The sequence below is a fragment of the Rattus rattus genome, chromosome 5 (genome assembly GCF_011064425.1).
Source record: "Rattus rattus isolate New Zealand chromosome 5, Rrattus_CSIRO_v1, whole genome shotgun sequence".
NCBI classification, from domain to species: Eukaryota; Metazoa; Chordata; class Mammalia; order Rodentia; family Muridae; genus Rattus; species Rattus rattus.
Window position 1 is genome coordinate 41,550,567 of NC_046158.1, and position 23,461 is coordinate 41,574,027.

The window sequence follows — 23,461 nt, forward strand, 5'->3', positions numbered from 1 at the left end:
TTTGGAAAATTAACTCTCAGAAGTCCAATTGTAAGTGCCAGATTTTAACAAATTAGAAGGAGTCTGGAGACCATCGGTTTGGATCTCTACAGCATCGAGGTCATGGTAGCAAAGCCATGGTAGACAGAACCTGAGAACATGGTGTCCTGCTGCAGTGCAGGGAATGTGCCCTTACCCTACTTTGGCTCCCTGTATCTTTTTAGAACACGAAGTTGGCCATCATTTGTGGTTTACTGGGACAGCACTTGCCCAGTATATTTGAGGCTCTGAGTTCAAACACCAGCATCGTGACCACTTCCCTGTTCTTTTCACTTACATATTCTTTTCTTTATAGTCTACACACTGTGCCATGATCACAATTTCAAAGGTGTTAGAAATATACTGGATGAGAGGAAAACACAATTAGAGTGGCCAGAAGTCCTACAGGTTGGACTTTCTAAAAATTAAACAAATAAAATGACCATCTGGAGCATAAAATACTCCCCCTAGTATTCTAATAGAACCTATGTTGGCAGCAAGTGGGGATAAACTTACTACACATTTTTTTACAACCTTAAACCCAGTAAAGATATCTGGCATTTAGTGTTTCCTAAATCAATATTCTTCAGGCCACTAAAGCGGGGAAGATTTTTAGCAGGATTCGTGTTTATTCATCGTGATGCACTTTGGTAATAAAGAACATTGTCAAACTACATTGTTGGTCTATTATAGCATCATCAGACACCCACTCAACCTAATACAGGCATTTTGCTTATCGTCTTAGGTGAAAGAATGTTCTGACTTCAAATTCAGGTCACCTGGGAATGGCTGAGTCATGACTTCCTGGCGTGTAAAATGCCCAGTGAGAGTTTGTTTTCCCGAAAGTACATTTACTTTCCAGTCATTATAGCACAGTTTTGCACATTGCGTAGGTTGGTGTAAACCACTAGCACCTTAGAAATCCAATAAAAATAATGTGTGCTTCCCAAAAGCTTCCAGAAATACCTGTAAACTCTGCCTAATATTGACACCGAGGCTACATAAACAATGAAAATGCCGGAGTTGCAGTTCTGGTAACAATTGGTTGTGTTTGCCAGCAATCCGATGACCCGGTTCTTACTTTGGCTAAGTTTAGGTTTCCTTTATCCCTAAGATTTTTATGCTAAGAAATAGTGAGAACACAGTAAAAGAAATGCAATATTATCTGTACCTTGCATGAGACTGCCTAGACTATTTCAGTCTGTGTGATATAGACTGAAGAAGGATAGTTAATAATGTATAGTAGACTTAGCCATGGATTCATCCATAATTCTTACATTCTCAAAAGCCAGTACTGAATATAGTTTATGTTGGTATCATGGCAGGTTTTCAATTACTGGATATAGTATGAAACAAAAAAGTAAATAAAGAAAACACTTTTATACATACTAGCACCAAAAAGAATAAAACTCTTAAGAAGAATGATGTAAAAGGGAAACAAATGCATACTTTAAAACTATGAGACAGAGTTGTAAGAAAAGTAAAGAGAATTCCAATGATGGAAAAGGAAAGAAAACTCAATAGTTATGCTCATAGATTAAAAGGGTTAATATTGTCAGGGTGAACATTAGCTTCAAAGTAATATGCAGACCTTAGTGAGTAACTCCTCTTAAAATGCAAGCTTAATTCTTTATAATATGATTCTTTATAATATAGACTCATAATATTCTATAACTTCATGTGACATCTTAAAACCTAGAATGGTCACTATGGTCTTTAAAAAATTAGAACAAAGTAAGAGCCATGCTTTTCAATTTTGAAACTTACTATGAAGCATTGATAAGCAAGGCAGCATGTTACTGGCATGAGGTTAGGCAGATCAATAGGCTACAATTGGACACGTAGAAATAAAAGTGCATTTATGGTTAGCTGATTTTCTACAACAGAATGAGGATCAGTCAATGGAACAAGAATCGCCTGCTCAACAAATGGTGATGAGACCAGTAGATAGCTCTGGATAGCTTATGCAAAGGGATGAAGACCTACCTTAAATCATACAACATGTGACCGAAATGGATCATGCACTTAAAAGATGAACCACATATACAATCTCCCCTTAGAAGAATACATACCCACAGAGTTACCTATCAAGAAGCTTACATAAATGGTGGGGACACCTCCAGCTAGATGATATAATAGTTGCATGGAACATGGGCTCTGAGATGTGAGGAAAAAAAACCACATGATATAGGTCCTTAGCTCCACAGATCCCGCACAGGAAGTGTACAATAATTACTCTCCACTTCTCTGTTAAAGAAAGGTCCAAAGCTCTTTCAATGTTTATGGCCATCTTCCCATTTAACTTCATTCCTGCCTCTAAGAATAACATAGCAGTTATCTATAACCCTATCATGCAATTTGTCAAGTAAATAAATCTAGAACATAGACTGTAGAGTCATTTAGCAAGTTCCCTTGAATCATGTCTATCTATAAAATTATTATAGAGGACATGTGGGATAAATATCTTCTGGTAAATGGATGGAGGGCTTTGTTTTCCAGCTGTTGAAATTTTACCATATTGTCAAATCAAGAACATAGAGATTTTATGAATCAAGCGACTGATAAATGTATTATAGAAAAGACATTGCAACACTTGAACTTTGAATATGCCCTCCCTATGGCAGCCTCATTTTGTTAACTAAAACTATATTTTAAGATGAACCACAACCCTTTGTTCTATGCCCTGAAACTTTCTACAGGAGAAACCAAATGACATAGTTAATGTTTGAAAATTGTATAAATTTCATTGAAAACATGGGTAGAGGTAGGGGGAGCTCAAAACCAGGATTCTCATTAACAAGCCTCAACAGTCACACTCCTGGTATGCACAAGGTCTTACGATGACAGAATCGTAAGACTCTAGTCTGATTCGAGAACAGAGAATAAAACTACATCACATTTCAGGGAAATAACAATCAAAGTAGATGACTAAGAAAATAAATTTTGTTGTTGCTATTGTTTTTCAAAGACTATAATATATACGATAATAATATAATAGAATATAATATATATGTATATATATATATATATGTGATTTGTAGCCAAATCTTCCATTAACATCAGCAAAAAAAAATGTGTTACCAACATTTCATCATTTTATGCACCATTTTACCAAAGCAGGATAAATGGGATCATCACCACCTCCAGTGACAACACACTGATCTCACATTAATTTGATTGAAGGTGGCTTGCCAACATGTCTCACTGTCTCCATTTGAGAGCACTCAGATAAGAAAAACATAGTGGTGTTTAACAGATAGGCCCCGTGACACAATAGAACACGACTCATTGAAGAAGTGTAATTATAGTGATTACTTCAGAAAAGAGAGCAGATACATTGATGGGAAGAAGTAAACATTGCCACAGTGATGGGAGCCTGGGCCCTTTCTGGTGCAGAGACAGGTATTCTAGACAACACCAACCGATCGAGAAGAGCACAGAAAGCTGTCCAACTTAACAATGTGAAAGCACTAGAGGTTGCAAAATGCCTTAAACTGATTTCCCAAAGTGCCTGGACAAAGGTTCCTTTGTTGTTGAGGGAATTCAATATAACAAATAGATTAGGCATACAGCTAAATTCTACTTCCAAAATTAAATCTAATCCGGGCACAGGCAGCAGGTAAATTTGCCCCTAAGGAGCATAATTTACAAAAGGCTTTTTGAAGCTATTATTTGTCAAGGATGGCAACACACACACACACACACACACACACACACACACACACACACACACACACCCTTATACTACCTGCACTAGAAAAGGTAGAGGCAGCAGGATCAGGAGTTCAAGGCCAGTTTTCAGATACCCAGTGAGTGTGAAACCAGCCGGAAGTACAAGAGATACTGTCTCAAGCACAAACAACACACTTTCTCTTGTGCAACACACACACACACACACACACACACACACACACACACACACACACGAGTCATATTATTGGCTCTGAAAAGTGAAGAGTGCCAAATTAGTTCTCTTTGGTAATAATAGCATGAGAACACTCACAGAGGCAGAGTGAATCCATCTCTGTCAGTAATAAGGTATAAACTGTCCCCCAGCATTATGACACCATGTAACAGAAGTAGTGGAAACAACCTCCACCAGTGCTTTAGGTAAGAGATCCACAAAGAATGAAAAGTAGTGTCTGGGAGGACTCCGGAGCCTGCTGACAACAATCCTTGACTTGTTCCCAAAGAAACAAAACCCCAATCTTCCTCACAGCCACCAGTGGGTGAGAGGGAGGGACTAGACCTTGATATCCCTGACTCAGGGGGTCACCTTTCCATGAGAACCAGAACCGCATCGAACTCTCTAAAGAGCAAACACTAAATGCTATGTATCTATTTTGTACTGTAAATGTCAAGAATACGTCAAGCTCATCTGCATCAGCTTATTGGGCTGTCCTCTGCTCTCTTTTAGGTGCATACATTCTGTGAATATGTAAACAGTCAGAAAAAAAATAATAGAAGGGTTTGTGGTCATAATAAAGAAGAATGTTCCTCACAGTCTCTGGCATGTCCCCAGTAGGTGGCACTGTTTAGAGAAGCTGAGGTGTGATGACCTTGTTGAAGGAAGCTGTCACTGGGGTGGGGAGAGCTTTGTGTTTGAGGCTCACTCTATGAGCTCTTGGCTTCCTACTATTGACTACCAGCCATCACTTCACCATCACGGGCTCGAACCTCTGGTTAGAAACCACACGATCAAATAGAACTGGACTCTGTAATTTTCCTTGATTATAGCATCTCATCACAGCAGTACAAAAGTAACCACTGCAAAGCTTGTAAGGGAGTAGCTGAAACTCTAAGAGAGAAAGGAATATGGAAGAAAGGAGGACAAGAGAAGATGCCATGAGAGGGGAGGGAAAAAACCCAAAAAACAAAACAAACAAGGCGCAGAAAGAAACACAAGACAGACATGCATGTATGCATGAGAGCACACCAGCACACACCACACCCACACCCACACACACCATGTGCACATACACACCCAAAAACGAGAGCAGAAGACACAAAAATGGTAGAGTTGTGAGGTTGTGAGTGATTCAACTTACGTCAATGAATCAGTACTCGTTAGAACTGTACCGAAAAACTAGCAGTGGCATCTAAACTACCTGCACCTCCTATAAGCTACAAGGAGTGCCAAGACCATCACAAGTCAAAAACTAAAGAATCACTGTGATTTTGCACTTTTTTACTCTTTTATTTTGGCCACACCCAAGACCAGTTTCACTTCAAAATGGGAAGACGGCGAGACAAGGACAACGCCTAAGTAGAATGAAACCAATGGCTGCTGTCTACATGGTCGAAAGAGTGAGTCCTCATGTTAAACTATTAGCTGTCCCCTGCCCAAGAAAATAATGAAATAACAAGAAAAATGTATTATTTTGAGTCTTTTTATTATGGATTTAATGGCAATTAAAAACGTGGAATTCTCACCCCTGTGTGTGTGTGTGTGTGTGTGTGTGTGTGTGTGTGTGTGTGTGTGCGCGTGTGTGTGTGTGTCTATACAAGCATGTGCATAACCCCTTCCTCCCCCCAAACACACATTCACATCATGATATCTTTCTCAATTGCATTTCCTGCACACTTTTTGAGACACAGTTTCTCGATGAACCCAGAACTCCCTGTTTGGGCTGTCCTTACTGGGCCGTGAGTACCCAGGATTTATCTTTCTCTCCTCGAACCCAGTAATGGAGTTACAGGAATGTACCACAGTGCCCAGCTTTTTTAGTGCAGATACTGGGAATCTGAACTCAGGTCCTCATACTTGTGTAGCAAACACTTTACCTGCTGAGTAATCTCCCAGGGTAAAAAGGAATTCTTATTTCAAATGTTATCGCCTTTCCAGGTTCCCCCTCCGAAAACCCTCCATCCCATCTAACCCCTGCTTCTATGAAAGTGTTCCCCCACCCACCCACTCTCACCTCCCTGCCCTGGCACTCCCCTACACTGGGGCATCGAGCCTTCACAGGACCAAGGATCTCTCCTCCTGTTGATGCCAATAAGGCCATCCTCTGCTACATATGTGGCTGGAGCCCTGGGTAGCTCCATGTGTACTCTTTGGTTGGTGGTTTAGTCCCTGGGAGCTCTGGGTAGTCTGGTTGGTTGATATTGTTGTTCTTAACATTGGGTTCTTAGAAGCATTTGACCTGACATAGAATAAACTTTACAGTACATGGGTACTTATCTTGAAGGATTCTTAGACTAAAATAGCAAAAGTAACTTAAAATACTAATTTATAAAAAGACTAGTGACAAGACATATGTTAAAAAGAAGCTACCTTAATAGTTCAGATAAAACTAACTCCATTTAGAAAGACAATGGTCACCAATCCCTTATTCTCCCTTCCCTTAAACACTCGTGATTATAAAATATTTTCCATCTTTTTCAGTCCTTTGAGTTTACAACATTATTTTTGAATAAGGATGAAAAAATGGTGAATTTCACTTTGAAAGAAGCACGCAACCAATTTAGGACTAAATGTCTCAGATGATTCTGTTTTAGCACCAAATTCATAGACTTTCTTGTTTCTTAGCAAATCCTATTTAACACTGAACTATATGCTATCTGGGCCAATTCTTAATGGGCTATTCCATTCATCAACAATGGATGAGCTGTGTTTTATAACTAGATCAAAGTCCATTATCTCATACGCTGATATCTGAAAGTTGTCAGAGTTTTTTTTTTTTTTTTTTTGTATCCAAATGAAAGTTCAATTGTAAAGAGAATTCTCCTGTAGCGCTGAATAGCATCACTGCTAAGAACACTGGGACTGACGAGAGACAGAGAAGCCACCTAGTTTCTGCAATGGCCTCCAGTGCACCCCTCTCCCTATTTAATACTTGTTAATTGAGTCAGAGCCTGTGATCCTTGTTCTCAGGCTGGATGCACCAGATGATTCAGAAAGTCACTTCCCATAGAATGCTTCCGGGAGTTCTTTTTCCCTTGCCTTTTCTATTTCTAAACGTCTTGACTGGGGAGTTCATATAGGAAGCTTTCCATTTTGCTGAAAAGAACACTGAGCAAGCCCACCAGAGGGATAAAATCCTAAAGCTAATGAACACAGGAGTCCATTGGTGTCTTGACACTGCTAGCAATGTGTCAAGGTGCTTCACTGCAAGGACCGGCCGGGACGTTCTGGCTGCTCATAAGTCTCCGTAGCCTCAGCCTCTGTCCCAGTGACCTGTTCATCTGCTCCTGGGTAATGCACACTGTCCTGAAAAACTGATGCTTTTTTTTTTCTTTACGCTAGAAGGCTTGGGGGTAATCCATTAAACAGCATGGATTACCAGAATGAAAGCCAAAGGTAAAAGTGGTATGAATAGCAAGTTTACGTGAGAAAATTCAGAAGATGAAAGAACATAAGTAACTGGAGCTTATCCCTGTTGAGCATGAAAGAAAATCATTTATTAAGTACTAATTTGCCCATCACTTATCTCATTAAACCGTATTGCCACCCTGACAAAAGGAGTTTGAGGAACATTATAGCCTGCAGTCTCGTGACTAGGAAGTAGAAGAGGCAGAATTTGAAGACAAATTTGATTTCACTGGCCAGATACACTTACTCTGTCACATGGGGCAAGCTGAGGAGGGAGGAAGTTTAGGTAGGATGCCAAGGAGACCTGAGATTGAATAATTTGTGGTGAAAACATTCTTTTATGGTAAAGCTGATGCTTTTAATGCTAACTAGGGTTATTGATATATTACATTTATAAAGTAATATAATAGAATTCCTGTTATTAAATGATCGAATATGCTATGCTCATATATATATATATATATATACATATGTGTATGTATATATATAGCATAGATATTACATATGTTACATTAGGTACTATTTGTGTATTTTAAAATCTTCTATATGATTTTCATATATTGCCTATTTCATATTTTGTCTCTCTTGTTGGTTGCCAAGTCTTGTTTTTAGAAGGCATAAAAAACTGGTCAACCAAGCTAGCAAATTTATTTAGCAAAAGTTAAATAAAAAATAACAGCTTTTCTGCCTGTATTTAAAATTTTTTTCCTTTGTAAAAGGAAAAAAAATGATCTGAGAGTAAGGACTGAAAAGTTTTCCTATGAGTAAAATACACAGGCTTTAGAAGGGGGGGGTTTGCAAAATAAAATTCCATGTTTGGGTGCCTAGCTCTATCAGATAGGTAAGTAACAGATTACAAGATTTTGAGTTTAAGTCTCTACCAATGTGGATTTTATTTTGTTATTTTAAGATAGGAGCTATGAAAATAGTTTTTGCCCTATAAAACTCTAAATGTCCAGGATAGTCAACTGAATTTTTATGTTGGGCTCAGTGGAAATCAAGACAATATCAACCCCTCAAAGGATATACAGACATTGGAGTTAATTATATTTTGGCAAAGAATAAAAATGTCTTTGGTTTCCTTACTACTTTTTAATTGATGGTTATAATTTGACTTAGTTTCGAAACAAAAATATCTATTGTTCAATGACCAGTGATTTGGGAAATTTACCATGGTTGCAGAAGGGTGATAAAGTTAAGGGAGTGCCTAACAAAGGTTCCCTAAAGAGTCTGCCAGTTTTTATGTTCTGTATGCAACAACAAAGGTACTCCTTTAAAATTAAAGCTAACATTGGCTAAAGAAAGGGTATACCCTTGGCTGGTGACCGTTGGTCTCAAACAGCCAGTGACAATATTGTGGCTTAGTTCTTTCTGGTCTGGTTGATAAAAGGCTTCTGATAGTAAGTGCTTATGGTGTAGACAAACAGATTGATGATGTGCAATGATAGATCATGTTATTGTTAGTGGTTAAGACAGGAGCCAGAGGTGCCCAGATGTTTCCCAAATGCCAATTTAATTCAAGAAAAATATATGCCTTGTGATATACACTTCTTTAAGGAGAACTCCAGCTACTCATTGAACAAACTCTGTTACTCTTCTCAGACACCCACGATTACTATTGTCATGCTTCCAGTTAAGCAGTTCAAATTGCCCAAAAACTTTGGTAATGACTACTTGGCTGTGTTTGAACGGAGGTCATCTGCCTACTCTCATCCTCCCCAATTCACAGCTCACATCCCATTTAGAGCACATAGCTTGGTGTCCTTTGCAAAGAACACCAATCAAGATATAAAATAACATTCTAGCAAATAAGCTTGTCACAAATTCCATTACACGGTAAAAGCTAAATAAAAAATAACAGCTTTTCTGCCTGTATTTAAAAATTTAGATCACTTAGTGTCAGGCAATTCAGAGAAGGCGATGCAAGAAAAGCGAAGAGGACGACAGAAACATACCCATTAGCAAACAGACTGCCGCCAGATGGAAAGTGTTTAGAACGCGCACTGAAAATTAGCACGTTGCTTAAGTAGAATTTCCCCATACAATTGTAATATAGTTTTTTTCTACAAAATAAGATAATTTGACTCTTCTCAAGTTACTTATATGTAAATATACTCATCCAAACATGAGCAGCTGCATATTATCTCAGTTTAAACATTTACATGGTTAAAAAAAAAAATACTTGTTTAGGCTAATTAGTATATACTCCCCTTAAGAAGTTCACTTAATGTGGCTTGCTTAAGAGAGAATAAAAAAAGTATGAAATTCTCATTCCTGGGCCCCACTAATACAGTAATTTTAAATTTCTATAAGCTATCATTTCTATATTTGCTGAGTACAAATTATTTGTTCCCACTTACAGAAACCCTATCAGTTTCAGGCACATTGCTTCTTAGAGGTTGGAAAGTGGAATTTTGGAGAAATGAAGTAGCAAACACCAGTGATGTGCAAGACTTGACCAAGTACTATATTGCAAAGGAATAGTAAGTGAGTTGGCCTTTGACCTAAATATTTTGATCGCCCCTTCTTCCTCTGGCACATTATTTTTATTAGATGCTCGTATTAAATGAACACGCATTGATTTGAAAAGAATGTTATGGGAAGTAAACAAAGTTGCCTAATTCCATAATAAGCTTTAATGTATTAAATAGTTATATGGAAGAATGGCTTCAAAAATGACCCATGGAGACATAAACTCGTTCAAAGATGTCCTCTAATGACCTCAATTGCACAGCAACCCAGATCTGGCCAACACCTCTCACTCCACTCCAGGACAGCTTCTGGAAGCCCGAAGGTGGGGACAACTAGTGCGAAATGTTCACTCAGTCCCATGCCTTCATTCAATGGACGCTTAAAGTTTGTCTTTACCCACACAATGCATCGTGATTGTAATCAAGAGATATTTTGGAGGCAGATTTTAGACTCCAAACTTTGACCCCACCACTAGTTGTCTTCTGACTTTTGGTGACTTAATTCATCTCTCTGGCCCCTGATTTTCTCATCTCCAGAGTGGGACCTACCACACTATAGGCTGTTGTGAAGGTTAAGTGAGTGAATATACGTAATGCTCAATACCTGGCACATGGTAAGCCCTCGCTGTGAAGGTTCTAGGAAGCTCTGTGTGCTTCCCTCTGTTAAAATGTCGCCTTACTAACAGATAACGAAACAACTTTTAAAAGGAAAAGAAAAATCTGTTGTTTTAATATCAAACAAAATATTTGCTTTACTTGACTTTTCATCTACTATTGCCTATGTTAAAAACAAAATTGTGCATCATCTTTTTCTAGAGTCAGATACTAGTTTTAGTTTATATGTGATTTATTGATTACATCAAAACACTAGTATTAATATTTCAAAGTATGATTGGCTGATGCTTTGTGTCAAAATGTTATCTATTTAAAGTACTCGATTTTAAAATATTCATATGATCTCAATCTATCCAAGGTAATTCAAACCCTTCACCAATTAAGCCCTATGTATGTCCCCAAAGTGAAATGGGAGTGGGAGGGATGGTGGCTACAGAAATTTAATTATTTTGCAAGAGTTCAAATATAGTTTCCGATCACTTTTGCCCGTTTCTCATATTTTAACAATAACAAAGAGCTTTGGAATTTTTTTTTTTATGGCTCTTGTCTAATGTCAGCCAAATAATCCCTGATTATGGACTTAGGTTTGCATAAATGTCTGTCGAGCCAGAGCCAAGTATTAATAGGAAATGAAGAAAAATCTGAACAGTGCAGTGCTCAAGGGGGCTCACTCTGAATAGGCGAGGCACTTGACCCTGCAATAATCTTGAGGATTTAGAGAGAGATGGAAAACAGGAGCTTTCCTGTAGAGCTTCATTAGTGGAACCTCTTCCTCCTCTCCACGCTGATTTCAATCCCTTTCTCCAACTACTGCAGTGATTGAAATTCTTCACCCTAAATCATCATTTGTGTTCGGAAGCAGATTCATCGAAAGTATCTTCTAAATTCTAATTGTTTATGGGCAAGAAGAACCTAATGACTTGGTGTGAAGTTTGGGAATGTGCTAGGCATTATTGACGAAGATGCTGACATACGAATCAGAATTCCACTTATGCTCAAAAGCATGAGTAGTGCATTCTACAGATTTGTTTTTGTTTTTTTTTTAAATAGGTTCTCAAATTTTGTCATCCGATTTTAAAATGAAAAAAAAAAGTAAACAGTAACTTGGGGATATTTTATTAATTTACTAGTAGGTGCATGTGTGCTCACGTTTGACAAACGTGAGTTTGGATGTGGTTGGTAGCCCACATGACTCCTAGTCATCTATTTAGTGAATCTCTTCTTTCCAGTAACTATCAGAGATTAAAAAAAAATAAAAAAAATAAAGGAAAATCCGATGATAGAGACAAGATACAAGTTCACATGCTATCAAATTATTTCTAGATTCTGTGATAAAAGTGTAACCAGAGAAGACAATAACGTGTTGGGTTTTCAGTTGACAAACCATAGGCACATTTGGAAACATCACACATGCCAAGCCCACTCCACACTCTCAGTCTCTACCAGTGTTCTGACCAACAGCCTTCATCACTAATTGTTTCTTTACACTGCACTGAGAAAATAACCACATCTCTATATTTCATTAGTTAAAAAGCCATTTTCGTATGCTGTATTGGAAAACAGGTTGGGTTCCAGGGCCTTAGGACTGATGCTCTTTCTTCCACAGATATCTCAGTGACTCAGAGATAAAGATGTTCTGTAACTGTGAGTGGTTGTAATGCCTTCTATAATGAAACAGCCAGGACGACACACAAAACCCCATGTCCAGATCTGTGTTTGCAAAGATCAGTCCCTTCTCAAAACACTGCAGGCAGGAAAGGCATTTTGGGTTTCACTAATATTCCGGAGGCACTCACAGCATAAGTGGCTTGAGCTAAGGACTGCTTCTTTCTTCAAGACCTTTTGTAACGAGTCCTTTAGTCATTCATATCATATCACGGTTGAGAACGCTATTTTGAATCAAATGACTCAGATTGGGAGTGAGCAGCGTTCTTTGTTCAAGTCATCAAGCGCATCACTACTAGCATTGGCAAGCATACATAACTCCCAAGTCTGTTTGTGTACAAAGTAAATAAGTTTATTACCTCCTGAATATATATTACTCCCTAGCTGCTGACTCTTAACCCCTAGAGATATCCGACTTGGAGAGAGATACAATTTTAACTTCATTCTTGATGCTGATAACATGATTACCACATACTGTTCATTACCTATCAAGAGTCACAGATAGCCAGGGCTTTCGGAGAGTGTTAGGACATAGGACATGTCACGCTAAGTCAAAGCCAGACTGGGAGTGAAACTTCTGCTTGTAATACAATCATGAGAGAAGAACAGGAAAGCAACCCATGAAAGAATAAAACTCGAAAGGGTTGCAGGTCTGCTCAGAGTAGTTAGGATTTAGAACAAATCCTCAGTTGTAGTTCACAAAGTCACGCTCCAATCCTGTAGGGGTTCCTCAGGCTCAACTGCTGTTGTGTGCTGTGTCCAAATGGAATAAGCTGTCTCCACCTCCCCAATGAGAAAAACTGGGGCACGAGCTACGGCGAGCATGTTTGGGTTTGAAATCTACTGAGGTGTCAGAAGCTAAACTACAAAATCATTAAAATTGCTACTATTGGGCATTATTTCTGACTCTTTCATCAATAAGGAAGCAGGCCGGCCCCTCTGTACTATTTCACAGGTAGGGATGCTTGCTGGAGTTAGATTGTCAAGCGCTGCTTTTTAAAATAGCAGTGCCCTTAGCAGAGTAAAACTGGCCTGCTGAGTCCAAAGGGAAGTGGCCTCATCTGCCTTTCGAGCCTAAGAAGAATTTAAAATGTAAAGGTACTTGGCGTGATTCCAGCTGTTGCCTACTACAGATACTTTTAATATCTGCTCTTTATTGATCTGAAGGTATATATGGATAAGCAGATATATGCTGTAAATGGAAAATAGAAAGCCATCTTTAAAAGTCCAATAGACTGAAAGCAAACAATAAGAAACCTGTATTTTTCTTTTGTCTCGTCACAGAATCTGACTTTTACTGGACCCCACTCCAGCAGGGAAGAGGAAAACACACAAATGGGCTGCAAATGCACCTCTCATTCCTTATGATGATGAAGGGAGAGAAACTTCCAGAAAGAAGAAACAGTCCTCATAAAGACAGAATCTAAAGCTAGTTTCATGTGGAGTCTGCTTTTCTCTTAGTCCACAACATTTTATTCGTTCCAGTTTGAAACCACCACAGAACTCCGCTGTAACGGACTTCGTTGCTTTCAACACATCTAATTAGCAGAGATAATACAAATCATTCTTGAAGTAGCAAAATACTGGCCTGAAAACAGGCAGTAATGACTTTCAATGAAAACTAGTGATACAATGCATAGAGTGTGCCATAAGAGACATTGTCTTACAGCCCTGGGAAGAGGTTAAGGATTAGGATGGCAGGCAGGCAGGCACACACACACACACACACACACACACACACACACATACACACGTGCATGCATGTGTGCAAAAAGAGAGAGACAGAGACAGACACAGACATAGGAACACAGAGACCCAGAGACAGAGACTGAAAGCGAGACTTACTGAGACACAGGAAATGAAGCTGACAAGATTCTTGTGTAAAGCTGACAACTCAAAAATTCTACATCAGTCAAATAAGACAGAAAATGTTGCTAATTAACAGAAGCCTGCACATGAGCAAATGAAATCTTCTAAGGCAGACACAACGGTAAGAGGGAAGCAGAGTCCCTTAGGCATTTTAGGAAAGACGAGCCCAAGGAAAACCATTCCTACCTAGTGAAAAGATTTCACAAACATGCAAAGGATGGGGGAGTCAGATTGTAGTCAGGTGAAGATTCTGAAAAAAAAAATGTATGTTCATAAAGTCATCGTGTGATATGAAGCTTAGGGATGATGTGTAACCTGTCATTCAGCCTGAGCTTCCAAGGTTTAACACAAATGTACTTGCTGAGAGAGCTGTAGCACCATTTACCTCATCTAGTGGTTTTTAAACAAGAAAGTTAGAGAAAGAGGAAGATGGACTAGATGTCATCAGCATTAGCAATCCCCCCCCGCCCCAAATAATCACAATATTGTCTTAGAAGGAGTAAGTGTGTCCTCTGCTGAATAGATATTCCTGGGAGAGTCTTAGGAAGGACATTGCTAGTGGTATTAGGTTTTGTCTTTTCATAATACGTAGCAGCAGTCCTTAGGCATCTCATAGTTCTGTCGGCAGAAAGTTCACCTCTATGGCGAGGACGAGTGCTAAGACCCAGCAGGTCAATCCAAAGGGTCCGGTCTCGAGGGCACGTGGGTATAGTGAAGTTATTAACAGATCTTCTTAGGAAATCGCTCCCCATATTTTCTGTCTCAAGTCCTCAGATACGATCAGTGAGAAGAGAGTGGAGGAACACTTGCTAGGAGCATCAATTCTTTCACACTTGATTACGTTGTTCTGCGTGCCCTTGAGCCAGCAAGTCTCAGTGGCCAACATATTTCACAGCAGGGAAGGAATCAAAACGGCCTTGCTACAGAGTCACAAAGAACCTCCACCCCTGGGTCCAATGATTCAACTTCATTATCTTTTTTTCCTGTTTGGACTAGTCATATATTCTGTGATGATTACAGAAACATGATCTTTACAAAGAGAATAAGATGTAATTTGCTCAGGTTGACACTTGGGAGAAAAACAAGGAAACAAGAGAAGGAAAGTGATTATAACACAAAAATAGGAAATATTTAGAAGAAGTGCCACCATTCACAACGATTTGAGGCAAATTAATATGTTTATCTCAATTGCCACCTGAGATGCTCAGAAATTTTGGCCTCAGAAACACCCAAAGCATTCTCAGTTACCATAGTTACTCCCATATGCAGAAGAAACCCTATATCCTCCTGTGGTGGAAGTAGGGTGAGACATTCCTATGGAGAGAGCATCCTTGGGAGGTCTAGGAAATCAGCTTGACCATCCCAGGAGACTGACTGGATCCCAGTGTCTGATTCATTGAAAACCCATTTCTCAGGTTAACTGAGAAGAGAATCTCAGTGGGTTTCTGAAGAGTCCTGATTAATACTATGAAGAACTTGAAATGCAATGACTTGTGGGAAAGAAGAGGCTAACCAGTCAAAGCCTTTGTGGAGATGATAATTAGATACCCATTGTTCATTGTCACAAATACAATGGCCTCTTTTTGTTTTCCCCAAATTAGCTGAGATTGTGTTCTTGCAGTATCTGGGGTTTATCATAGTGTGGACAATGCTAAAACTCAAATTTTAGTCATGGCATTTAAAAACTAAGAAAAAAAAGACAGCAGTAGGCATAAATGCAACTCTAATGTACTAATGGGTAAGAAAATTTCCAATAGAGCAGAGAGGAAATGTAACACGCTTTCAAAAGGGATTACAGAAAAATTGACTTGTTGCAATTTTTAATCTGATTATGTGAAAAGAGTCAACTCCCTTTTCAAAGATTTATTGGTTCTCTTAAGAACTCTGAGTAGTCTAAATGGTTCTTTGGTGCCATATTATTGTAAATATTCAGAACAGCATTCATTGCGGCACAATGTAATTGGAGCAGGACTGGACTGATGCACAGGTTGGCTCAGTCCCTTTCACTGATGGTGTCTGATCTCATAGGTTCAGAATGTGCTACAGAGTCAGGAGGCGTCCCAGTGCAGCGAAATCACTGCAGTCTAGAAATATTTATGGAAGTGCTGACAACACATCAATTAATAATGCCTACGAGATACAGAGAATATTCAATTCTTCCTAAGTTGAGAAAGAGCCAAGTCAAGCTAAAGTAAATACAATATTCACATTACAATGAATTCACCCAGGGAAAATTTTCACCTCTAGTGGACTGGCTAGTCAGTCTGACTTGTGATTTTGACAGGATGAAGGCAGTCGTCAAAACTGTGTGTCTAGTGTGGTGCCATTCACAGGAACCCAGGAAAGTAGAGAAAGGGACACAAAAGGAATTGCCATGCTGTTGGTAAAGGGGACCCTCTGAAGTTGGATAAAACAGGAGAGAGAAGGGTGAGAACTAAATTCCACATGAATTATTTTCTCCTTTGTCCTCTTTTTGGTGTGAATATGCATTCATAGGTATCTATAACTTTAATGAGATTTTTTTTAAAAAAAATTATTGATATCTATTTTATGTGTATCGTGTTTACCTACATGTATGTATGTGCTCCCTGTGTGTGCCTGCTGCCTGAGAGGGCAGAAGAGGTTGTGAGGTCCCTTGGAACCTAAGTAACAACATGGGTGTTCTGCAAAGGCCACACGTGCTCTCAAGCACTGAGCCAGGACATACACTGATCACCTTAACAGGAGGGGAGACAAATAAGTGAGCTTTGTGCGCTCTCTCTCTCTCTCTCTCTCTCTCTCTCTCTCTCTCTCTCTCTCTCTCTCTCTCTCTCTCTTTGATAAAATAGCTTATGACTTGGAAAATCCTACATCTTGATAATCACCACATACTTCTCATCTGCCAAACAGTTGCAATCACACCAAGGGATAGACACATCTGTGTCACTAGAGGACTCTCGAGGCGTAACTTGGTGAAGAAATGAAGTAGGCCTTACTAACGAGAGGAATGTTTCTCCGGGGCAGTGTATTAAGTGCCCTTCTAACTCTAGTTCGGCTTTTATGATGGCAAGTGTTGCCCCCCTTAAAAACGGTAGCAGTAAAACCAGAAGAGGCCTCTTGAATTGCCTCCTTTACACCTTTTCTATCAGCTAGGCTCACAGACTGTCTCCCCTGCGCTGCACTTCCAGCTGGACAGATTCTGAGTATTCTCATATATCCCCATAGGTCCACATTTCTAGACTGTTCTAAAAAAGCTATAATATGAAATTTAGTTATATGATTCACTTAAATTGTTACAGGCAGAAAAAAAATCATGGAACCACTGATTTTTTTAATCATAGGTATTCTTGCAAAGCAATCTAAATTTCCACAGATTTATCTATATGGACGGTCAGTATGAAAACAATTATTTCTTGTCATTTTCTTCCTTTCTTTACACCCCTCGAAATCTGTCAGGAGGCCAAACAAATTCAACTTGGATCCATAGTGTTGCCCCCAGCACACCTGGACAAGCTTAGCTGTTTCCCCAGGTTTAAGAATTAAGCTCTGTAAGTCAACCCTGTAACTACAAAATGCAACAGGCCACGGATTTCTGCTGGAATGCGTTTAGTATTTCTAGTCAGTTCAATGCTTCGATTCTGTGAGCTCTGAGATTGCATCATGCCAGCTCACAGGCCAGTGGCTGTTAATTTGGAGGCAACCTGGAAACAAACTGCAACCGGCCCTCTATCTCAAGTGACCAGCTCCCATGTTCCCCAATGGGCCAGCAAAACATACTGTAGATTTGTATAGTAATTCTGAAGATAATTGATTATTTGCCAAGAGATTGTTCAGAGTTGCCACTTATTATTATTTTTCGTAACTATTATTTTCCAGGGACACGCTTCCAATTTCACAGTGTTTTGCACATTTTGGACACTGGTGTTTCATTTCTTGCAGAAGAATGCTTTCTTTCTACTGCGGTTATGCTGGTGGCTCAGGGAAAGTCAGGGGCTGCGTACGGGGAGAAAATGCCTTCACTCACATTTGCGTAGCTGAAGGTCTTGGAAGGAAATTAAGGGAGAGCCATTCTACAAGGAAGGACGGGGAGAAACCTTTTTGTCTCCCCATCTTCCACGGCTGTCTGAGGGATGGAAAACATACTTCAAGACTTTGTGTTCTAATCATTTATAGATTACCTTTCTTTATTTTCCTGTTGAAATACGAGTTTCTAAGGGAGTCAAGGAAGATTTTTGTCAGGAAACAGTTGTTTTCCTTCTGCAGACTAACATTCCTGCAGGCCATGCAGCAAATGAACCAATATGAATGTTTCCTTCAAAACACAGGAATCTTTTATCTATTTAGGAACAGATCACACAATATAACATGCTGAACTATTTCTATTAAGCCCAAAGATGACAAAAAAATATTGAAAAGAACAAATCCATTATAAAGAATTCATATCGGCTGCTTTGTGAGCAATCCATAATACACCATATTGTGCAAACTATAGGAGATGATGACCCAACAATACAGAATGTAGAGAGGGCTTTTGACAACAGAAAAGCATAAGAGAGAGCATCATTTAATGCAGAGTGGAAAAAAATGGTCCTGGATTCTTTCTCCTCCTTTATTTGTTGTATCACTTTGTAAAATCTCTCTATGCCTTGCTCTCTTCATCAGAAAGATGAGACCTATGGTTTTACTTTTATAAAGTGCTTTAGGATTTAGGGGAGACCAGAATGCATTATATGATGAAAGCCACCATGGTGCATATCACATGACTGAGGTAGAAAAGGATTCGGGACCCTAAATCAAAACATGAATCAGCAATGAACACTCATTTTGTTTGGTTGAAACCCTCGGATGTGCAAATATGTGAGAAATGTAGCTGACCCTCTTGCTTTACAACCATTTTACTCTGTCTGCTTCTGGTTTTGAAATCTGAGTTTAATAGAAAGAATATGAATGCGGGAAAGAGTAAGGGCTGGGTGTCTCCAAGGAAAGATCAAGTCACTATAGCGCATAACCAAGAGATAGATTTACTCATGCTAACTCCCGCAAAGGACCCCAGTCAGAAGGCATTGCCTTTTGTCCTCTCCCTTAAGCAAGCCTACTCCTATGCTGTACAATTTTATACACTGAGGGAAGAGTCAACAAAAGACGAGCTGTCTTTTCAAAATGCCCACCGTTACATGGCTTTTAGGACCAAAGAAGAACGAGAACCGGGGGAACTATGGACTGTACGTTCAGTGGAATGTCAAAATTAATTAGTACAAATTCTAAGTTCAGTGACTATTCCAGCATTAACTCACTGCTCCACTGTCAGCAAAACCATAAACCCATCCCGTCTGCTGACTCAGATGAATGAGGAGTAAGGGATAAGTTTGAATTACCTACCTCCTCCCAAGACCTAGAATTCTATCATTCTTTGTGTCCATATATAAAGACCTGGGACCTGGAATACAAGATACATTTGGAAAGGTTAAAAGTATGAAGGTAATTTTGAAGATACAGCAAGCACGGTACCAGAATGGCTGGATTTACGGTACAAAAAAACCATAGAAGAGTTAGTGGAAAAAACAATAGGACATTCTGATAGTTCATATTTCTGTTGAATTGTTACAAATGATTCAACTTGACTCTGAAACAAAATCCACTTAAAACCAGGCAAAAATAAATAAACGAAATCGAACAAAACCCACAAACCAAAAACAAAACATGTATTTTCAAGCAACTCAGTGGCTTGGTAAACAAACTCACTTAGTACACAATCTGTTTATTAACTGACTGCTATACCCTCTGAACCTGTTCTTCTTTCTTCGTCCTCTATTTTTGGTTAGAATTACTCCAGAGGCCCAATGTCCAGAAATAGTAACCCTGGCATCATCTTTTCTAATTCATCTGCATGCTGAACCATTTCTCATTCACCCAGACTCTATAATACAACTAAGTTTCCCTCTGACTTCGTTCCCTACTCTGTTTTCTTTCCTTTAGTCCCATGTTTTACACCATTCAAGTTTTCATCGTTGCTTTTCCCATTGCTTTCCAACTCACCTCCATATCTTTAAGTCAAAACATCTTTCTAAACTAAAAAACATAAACCATTTCCACCTGCAAAGCAACTACGCATTTACTAGTTTTCCCAGGACAGATGGTCTAGGCTTCCTAATAGCAAACACCAGGCTCTTATTACCCATCATTCCAGCTCCAGTCTCTCCTTTCTCCACTCACATTCCACGCTCCTGACAGAACAAATATTTGCAGATATTCCCGAGGTACTGCGCACCACTGTGCCTTGACATATGTTAGTATCTCCATCTGGAAATCCCTGTTACTTTCCTAGTGTTTACCTGGAAAATCCCATTCATCTTTTAAAGCCCGAGTAAATCTTGAATCCACTAAGTTTCCTCCAACTCGACATTCCCCTTAGACTTAATCACAGCCTCATCTGGTTTTGAGGGCACGCTATACTTAATTGTTTATTTATCTTCCCCCATTTCAAGACTGTGATCATTGGAGAGCAAGATGTGCACTTAAATCATCTCTCCAGGTCTAGCACAGATCCCAGAAGATAGAAGATCCTTGATATGTGTTTATGATTATGAATGGCTGGATAAACAATCAAGCAGGGCCCCGTGTACTTAACACTGATTTTATTCGAACTCTCACACAATTCAAGGAAAGAACCACAAAAACCAAACCAATCAAAACCAGAAAACCTTTGCACATAACATACAAGGAAAGTATCTGGTAAGGATAAGATGTAGTCTGTTCCAAGAATTAGACAGGGATGATCAAACAGTGAGGGAAGTGGGTATGGCTATCTGCACAAATCCAATGGTCAGAAAGGGCTTCTCTCCACCAATTAGTGACACACTGAGTAGTTGCTGCTAAAATGGACTAACAGAAGCTCATACTGAGTGGCAAAGATCTTCTCAGAAAGCTTGCTGATTGCAGACATCAATGTTATAAATTCTGAAGCAAGAGTCTGGGGAAATAATGTATGTGTAGGACTAAATAAAGTTATTCAACCGACTCTTCATTTTAAAAACACCAGCTGGACATCCACGTAAAGTAAATACACGATCAGGTATAGGATATAACTAATTTGAGAGGAAAAATCATAAATAAGTGTAATTACAGATGCTCTGTGTTTGTGTAAAAGCAGTAAAGAAAGTGCAGAGTTATTGAACCTTGGGAGGTGTGCTAGCATGCTTGGCGGAGACAGGAGAACAACTGGAAATGACTGTCCCATCAGGCTATGGAAAACTAAAGGTAAAAACAGAGAGTGCCAGGAGATGATCACCAGGCCTAAAAGGACAATGTTCATATAGGAGGAGGCAATGGTAAACTTCCTTGAACTTTGCCTAAAGCTTCCATGAGATAACCTAACTTCTTGCACATCATTTCCCTGATCACAGGCACTTGGGGGAAATGAAAGCATGAAACTCAGACTTAACATCAATCCCTGTTCTTCCTAAGAGATGACTCTATGCTAATAAAATTGTTTTTCCTCCCATCCTTGGTTAAAGAAAGCCTAAAAGAAGCAAAATTCACAAGATATTAGGGTGTATTTCAGAAGAACTTCATAATGGCATAGTTGACAAAGGAGCGAATATCATTTCTAGTAATTAAAGGAAAAGAGGCCATCTTCTCCTTACACATTTCATTTTTGGGGGGTGGGGGTGGGGTGGGGGTGGGGGTGGGGCTGGGGATGGGGATTGGAAATAGACATGGGCACTCATGCTGGTGTCCATCACTATGTTGTTGATTTTTAGGTGGAGGGCCACTCGTTCCTTCTGCTTTGAGTTTTAGTCAACTTAGCCTCTCCTTTTACGTATTTACATTTTGATGCTGAAATTAAGACTGACAAAAAAAAATAAATAAAAACACTCAAAAATGTATACCCAAATCTCTCACAACATCAAAGCATCCACTTCAGTCACCTAGAAATAAGCAGGCATGCCGATCACTATAATGATATCCATGGATAGCTACAAGTATGAAATATGCATTTGACTCTATACATGTTATCATCTAAATGAAGCTCTAATTGTTATATTTATGGGTTGGAAAGAAATCCACTTTAAACTTTGTAGATTGAAGGTAAAAGGAAATGGAGCATTCTATAATCAAACCGTCACTCAAAGCATAGCTGAAAAAAATGTCTTCTTCTTTCTTCCTTCCCTTTTTTCTTCCTTCCTTTCTTTTACAAACGTTGTACCTCAGATCATTCTGGCACTCTTGCAAAGAGATATAAAAGACTTAACAAATTGTACACTGCTGTGTAAATACCCAAGAAAACTACTATGTACATCATGATGACTACCTCCACATCCTTTGTGACAAAAATGTTTCTTTTTTTTTTCCTAATTGCTAAGGACACCTATGATTAACTTAAGCTCAACACATACACTACTATTATAGATGGAAGTATTTATATTCACGTTGAGAGAGAATTTTATCATGTAGTCAAAGTTGTGCTTAACCTCTCCATGTAGTCCAGGCTTGTCTGCAATTCATGGCAATTACCTTGCTCCTATCTCGTGTGCACGCAAGTACATCTGGCATGACACTCATTCTGACAGAAGCAAAAGCTGTTCAGTTGTTAAACTGTGATGTGTGTGTGCACGCACGCGTGCACATGAACCATGCGTATGCATGTACTTGCATGTGTACATGTGTGCACCTGTGTGTATGAATATGGGAACATGGGATATGACACATGTGTGAAGGTCAGAGGGAAGCCTTGGCTTGTGGGTCCTAATCTTCTACCTTGTCTGAGACGATATGTATTTTCCCTGAGTATTGCTGGCAAGCTGATTTTCAAGCATCTAGAGATGTCCCTGCACTCCCGTGGGAGTAATGAGAATTCCGTTCATCTGAATTTTATGTTGCTATTGAGTAGTTGACGTGGGTTCTTCATACCTGCCCAGCAAGCACTTAGACCTCTTGAGTTATCTCCATAGCCCAATATTCAAATATTTTATGAAGGAACAGAAGATCTAAAACTGTGAGTGAATATCTCATAATTGGTGTTTTCTTAATTATGCAAAAAAAGACAGTAATTCTGGCGGACAGCAGATTTTAGCCTTAACAAAACTAGAGTGATTTGCTTGGGTACACCACAATAATTTTATAATGATACTAAAATAAATGTGATCCCTTTTAATTTTTTTCTGCCACAACGAATCATGTCAACTACTAACAAGATAAAATGTTATTCCTGTCACACACAATGAGACTTGTGATTTTTTTTTCTTGTGGAAATCATAGAGTAAGAAGTGTCTTTTAAATGGATATTCATTCTTTAGAATAAAAAAAAAACCCAGAAGTCTAGCAACATAGAAGCCCCTGCCAAAAAGTTAAAAATAATTACCCAATTACCATTACTCCTGAGTGTATAGTACAGTGTTGTCACCAAATAAATCACACTGAGGGCTGCGCACATACAGCACCAGAGTCCATTCCTGCCTATTTGTATTTAAATTGCCTCATATTCAATTTTAATTGCTTTATATGTCTCTCTTCTCTCATTACTATTTAG

The 23,461-nt window shown here is 39.1% G+C and overlaps 1 protein-coding gene across 3 annotated transcripts in view; it reads right to left on the reverse strand.

Annotated features, from left to right (window-relative positions):
• Fign (fidgetin, microtubule severing factor) overlaps positions 1-23,461 on the reverse strand; it is a 121,424-nt gene that overhangs the window by 32,668 nt on the left and 65,295 nt on the right. The window contains exon 2 of one of the 3 annotated variants that reach the window (XM_032903399.1): positions 19,312-19,369. The exons of the other annotated variants lie outside the window; for them this stretch is intronic. The gene's annotated coding sequence lies outside the window, so the exon portion shown is untranslated. The remainder of the gene's footprint in view (positions 1-19,311; positions 19,370-23,461) is intronic. 3 annotated transcript variants of the gene reach the window in all.